Source organism: Hyperolius riggenbachi, chromosome 9 (assembly GCF_040937935.1).
Source record: "Hyperolius riggenbachi isolate aHypRig1 chromosome 9, aHypRig1.pri, whole genome shotgun sequence".
Taxonomy (NCBI): Eukaryota; Metazoa; Chordata; class Amphibia; order Anura; family Hyperoliidae; genus Hyperolius; species Hyperolius riggenbachi.
The window spans coordinates 37,860,095-37,866,094 of record NC_090654.1 but is presented as its reverse complement, the minus strand read 5'-3'; positions in this window follow the sequence as shown (position 1 = coordinate 37,866,094).

The following is a 6,000-nucleotide window of genomic DNA, read 5'->3' as shown; positions in this document are numbered from 1 at the left end:
GTATTACCTAAACAGCTTTGGTTGTTATGTCTTTGGATTCTCTCCATGATTAACAACAGACCACATACAAATATGCTGCTCTGGTGTTATATTTACAAAGAGGCCATTTGGTTAGCGTTCTCCACTTGCAGCACTGGATCCCAGGTTCAATTGCAGTCCAAGTCACTATTTGCATGGAGTTTGTACGTTCTCCCAGTGTTTGTGTGGGTTCACTCCAGGAATCCCCCTTATAGCATTAAAATATAGTTTAGTACCGGCCACATTGGCTCTCAACTGAGGTAGACGTATTTAACCAATTAAGGACCAGGGTAGTTTCTTCTGATCGGTGCTGCGTGGACTCTCCAGCCCGCAGCACCGATCAGGAAATAGCCAGGGCGATCAGACTTACCCCCTTTTTTCCCCACTAGGGGGATGTCCTGCTGGGGGGGTCTGATCGCCGCCGGCTACCCGCACTTTCCGGGGGGGGGCTCTTCAAAGCCCCCCTCCGGAGCGCTTTCCGCCCTCCCCGGCTTTCCCTCCCTCTCCCTTACCCTGTGAGTGGCGCAGGACGGAGTTCCGTCCTGCGCCGGATAGGACAGGCTTCTACCTATCAGATGCCGGCGATCCCCGGCCAATCAGAGGCTGGGGATCGCCGATCTACGTCACGGCGCTGCTGCGCAGCAGCGCCGTGTGATGTAAACAGCGGGGATTTCTTCCCCGGATGTTTACATTATGCGTGCGAGCCGCGATCGGCGGCTCGCACACTGTTCACGGAGACAGTCTCCGTGAACTGGCATGGAAAGTTTCCATGCTATACCACTAACGACCCGTCGACGCCTATCGGCGTTAGGCGGTCGTTAAGTGGTTAAAGGACAACTGAAGAGAGGTATATGGAGGCTGCCATGTTTATTTCCTTTTAAGCAATACCAGTTGCCTGGCAGCCGTGCTGATCCTCTGCCTCTAATACTATTAGCCATAGCCCCTGAACAAGCATGCATAAGATCATGGGCTTGATTCACTATGCAATGCTAACCTACTTAGCACGTCTAAAGTCTTTAGGCGTGCTAACCAGGGTGCTAAGTAGGTTAGCACCGGTTTTCTCAATCAGATCGCGCGCTAAGTACTTTGCGCGCAAAGTCCTATGCGCGTGCTAAGTCCCATAGGCTTTAATGTGCACTTCGCGCGGAGCGCCCTGTGCTCTGTGCAGTGGGTGCACAAAACTTTGCACGTGATGCGTTTTGCACGCAAATTAGCGTGCGAAAACCTCTTTTAGCCGTGCTAAGGGGCTTTTCACAGGCGTGCTAACAGTTAGCACGGCTTTGTGAATCAAGCCCCAGGTGTTTCAGACTTTAACCACTTGCCGACCGCACACTCATAACGTGCGTCGGCAAAGTGGCAGCTGCAGGACCAGCGACGCAGTACTGCGTCGCCAGCTGCAGCCTAATTAATCAGGAAGCAGCCGCTCGTACGAGCGGCTGCTTCCTGTCAAATCACGGCGGGGGGCTCCGTGAATAGCCTGCGGGCCGCCGATGGCGGCTCGCAGGCTAGATGTAAACACAAGCGGAAATAATCCGCTTTGTTTACATTTGTACGGCGCTGCTGCGCAGCAGCGCCGTAAGGCAGATCGGCGATCCCCGGCCAATCAGCGGCCGGGGATCGCCGCCATGTGACAGACCACATCCTGTCACTGGCTGCACAGGACGGATAGCGTCCTGTGCAGCCCGGAACACCAGGGGGAGGCAGCAGGTAGGAGAGGGAGGGGGAATTTCGCCGCGGAGGGGGGCTTTGAGGTGCCCCCCCCCGCCACCCACAGCAGGCAGGAGAGATCAGACCCCCCCAGCACATCATCCCCATAGGGGGGAAAAAAGGGGGGCAATCTGATCTCCCTGCCTGCACCCTGATCTGTGCTGGGGGCTGCAGAGCCCACCCAGCACAGATCAATCAAACCAGCGCTGGTCCTTAAGGGGGGGTAAAGTGTGGGTCATCAAGTGGTTAAAGCCAAATCTGACAAGACTAGCTGCATGCTTGTTTCTGGTGTTATTCAGATACTACTGCGGAGAAACAGACCAGCAGGGCTGCCAGGCAACTGGTATTGATCAAAGGAAATAAACATGGCAGCCTCCGTATACCTCTTACTTCAGTTCCCCTTTAACCATAACTGTGATGGGGGCCATTAGATTGTAAGCTCCTTTGAAGGACAGTTAAGGTGACCATACATCTAGCGATTTGGAGGCCAATTGACCATCGGATTAAGTCATTCTATTAAATCGGATGAAAATCAGTACCATAACGTGATCGCCCGATTGATGATTCGATCAATTCCGGGGCAAAAGTGGTAAAATGGCATCAATGGAGCATGCTAGAAAATCTCAGTGGAAAGTGCTCGATTAGGTGTGCAGCGACGACTGTCATACGTGACGGACCCCCAGCAGCTGCCCCCAAGTGTAAAATGTTCCCCCTGTGCCCGTGTGGTGTAAATTCTCACCTGTCCACCGGCGCAACTCCCGACGTCATCCGCTGTCACCTCTGTGTGGCACCAGGCGCATGTGGGTGACGTCACATACATGCCACCTGATATAGCACTGGCGGTAACTGGCGTGACAGTGGAGGATGCTGGGAAACATGCCAGCAGGACAGGTGAGACTTTACACTGCGGGGGGGCGGGGCATTCCACACTGGGGGGCGGGCAGGCGGCAGAGGTGTCATTGCTTGGCCTATTCCGGATAAATTTCATGCTGATATCTGTTAGAAATTGGTCTGCGGTGTATGGGTAGGCATCAGATCCCTCTCTGATTGAATTCAATCAGAGAGAGAACTGTCTCATAGTTGATCTGCCCATACATCGCTACATGTATGGGCACTTTCAGCGATATTGAAGGATACCCGCGGTGACAATTGACATGTGTATGTACAGTGCCTAGCACACAAATAACTATGCTGTGTTCTTTATTTCTTTCTCTGCCTGAAAGAGTTAGACATCAGGAATGTAAGTGGCCGTTCCTGTCTGAGTCAGACTACAGTGTGACCCTCACTGATAAGAAATTACATCTATAAAACACTTTCCTTGCAGAAAATGGCTTCCGAGAGCAGGAAAGAGATAAAAAGGTCAATAGTTCTTTGATTTTAGCTCTGGCATACTTCAATGAATGTGTCACTGAGCAAAAACAATAAAACAGTAAAAACTTAAAAAGTAGATATAAAGATAAAATAAAACGGTGGAATATCTTGAAATGTCATTTTTAGGGGTGGAAGGATAGATACAATTGTTTATTTCATTAGTTTATTTTCACCTCGATGTCCTTTAAATATTTAGCGTATGCAGTGGGTCAATGAGAGGCTAATAACTACAGCTTGCATGCAAACGTAATGCAAATTGAGCGCAGCTTGGATTTGGGTTAATCAAATGCACCTCTGGCCGTTTTGAATCGATCGAGTTCCAAGCTGAACACATCTCGCATGCTCAGCAGAATTATTAGCAATATATACAGTATATATTTAGTATACCAAAAGTACACACTGTACACCTGCCACAGACATGATCACTGGAGGGCCCTGACTGGCAGTCATCACCACCGTATAGGCCATACACGGCAAACTCCGGCCCGCGGGCCAAATCTGGCCCTCAGAGCCATCACGTTTGGCCCCCAAGCGGTTTCCCCACTTTGCATTATGTTTGGCCCACTGTAGACCACCAGAGAAGCTATATTGGGGTGAAGCCCTAGATCACCAGGGAAGCCATATGGGGGAGGTAGCACTAGACGCCAGAGAACTGTATAGGGAAGGGAGGGAAGCGGTAGCCACTAAACACTAAGGAACTGTATACAGGAGGGAGGACCACTAGACACCAGGGAACTGTATAGGGGAGGGAGGACCACTAGACACCAGGGAACTGTATAGGGGAGGGAGGACCACTAGACACCAGGGAACTGTATAGGGGAGGGAGGACCACTAAACATATAGGGCATCTGGAGCCTCACGCCTCTGCACTGCCTCTGTGTCCCTAGAATGCAACAGGTGTACAGTGTTTAGCAGAGAATGCAGCAGTGCCCCTGCTATACAGGGGCAAACCCAGGATTTTCTAGGGGGGGATTCCTGAAAGCTCTCCCTCAGCCACGCACAATACAGTATAATAATATAGTAGGACATCATGCTGGGTACACATAATGCAATTTCCCGTCCGACTGACAGGGTCTGACAATTCTTTCCTAAATGTCCGATCTGCTCCCGATCGGCAACGGGATCGATCAGGAGCAGTGTGGATACAGATAATAATGAGGACAGCTGACATTACTAATGAAGGGGAAAGTGAAGCATTCACCCAGCAGGGGCTGTGCTCATACCTTGCTCTGTTAAGTTCCCCAGAGCTGCTCCATGCTCTGCAAACTACATCCAAAGTCAACTGTAGCTGGGAAAGAAAGGGGGAAGTGCTGTGAGTTGCAGGATGCCTGCAGATATTCTGGTGTCTCAGCTTGTGCCTGTCCCCAGACACTGCACTGGCCCTGGTCTGATGGGGGATTCTGGGCAGCTGTAATCCCGACCCCCCCCCCCTCCCCCCTTTGTGAGCCTCACACCTCTGCGCTGCCTCTGTGTCACTAGAATGCGCCAGGTGTACACTGGCAGAGAATGCGGCAGTGCGGGGTGACTTGCTTGGTAACGTTGCCTGGAATATATCAGTGCTGTTCCCAAATGGAAGAATTCCAGGACTGGCTGACAGTAAATAAATACACTGCTTCCTCCAAGAGACTGAAAGTGCAGACTAAACACCAGCGCTGGCACCGATTGTCCTTTACACCAATCCCCCCCTTCCCCCCCCATTGTGTAAATGATCAACATTCTCAGTAATGTCACATCATTTCCAGGGACCTGAGAACGTGTAAAGTACCAGACTGAGGTGTCAATAAAGCTAAGTGCGCACTTTGAAATGAAAAAGGTAAGGTAGCCATATAGCTAGGGATGATGGGCAGATTCCACCAAGAGACAAATCTCTCTGATCCAATCTGATTAGAGAGAGATCTGTCAGCTGCCCACACACTGCAGGCCGATACCTGGCTGTTTGATCTGCCGCCTTGCCAGCCTGACGCTGTCCCCTCCCCCCCCAATGTCCAATGTGTTCCCCACCGGTGCTCTATATTTTACCTGTCCGTGTCAACCGCTGGCTCTGTCAGCAATCCACATACACGTGCGCCGTGTGGTTGCCGGCATATATGTGGGCACCTGTGTGACATCACACATGCGCCCATGCAGTGGCGTAGCAATAGGGGGTGCAGAGGTAGCAACCTCATCGGGGCCCTTGGGCCAGGGGGGCCCAAGGAGCCTTTCCTCAACCCCAGCATTATCTGTTTATTGGTCCTGTGCTGGTAATACTAAGTTCTCTAGATGCTTTAAATAGTAGTAACCGTTAACAAACGGTTTCCAATCCCCTTCTTATACCTCTGACACTGTGGTTGTTCTTGGCAGGTGGTGGTGTACAGTATCAATTGTATTGTATAGAGTGCTTGGGGGGCCTCAATGCAAAACTTGCACTGGAGCCCTTAGCTACGCCACTGCGTCCATGTTAATCTGGCAACCATGTGGGGCCCGTGTATGTGGATTGCCGACGGAGCCGGCGGTAGACACGGACAGGTATAGTTATAGTGCACCGGGAGGAGGGGCGGCACATTTGATATTAGGGGGGAAAGGGGGGTTTTGTTGAGCTTGTCGCCAGACATTGCTCGCAAGTGCAGAATGCTCCCGGTTACCCGAGACGCACGCTGACATCATACGGATCCTTTCAGTCTTACGTAGGGGCTACCAGCGCACTGGAGGGCAGCGGAACTGCAGCGCTGGACCAGATAGACTGCTAGGAGCTGGTAGAAGCCCCAGGTAATTAAACATTAACTTTTCCAGTTCAGCTCAGTTATCCTTTAATGACTCCCAACACCCGAGCTAGATCAGTCTGTGAACCCCCCCCCCCCCCCCGGTGCCCAGTACATAATAAATTACCTGTCCGTCGCTGACTCCAGGCTCTGTCCATACGTGCCC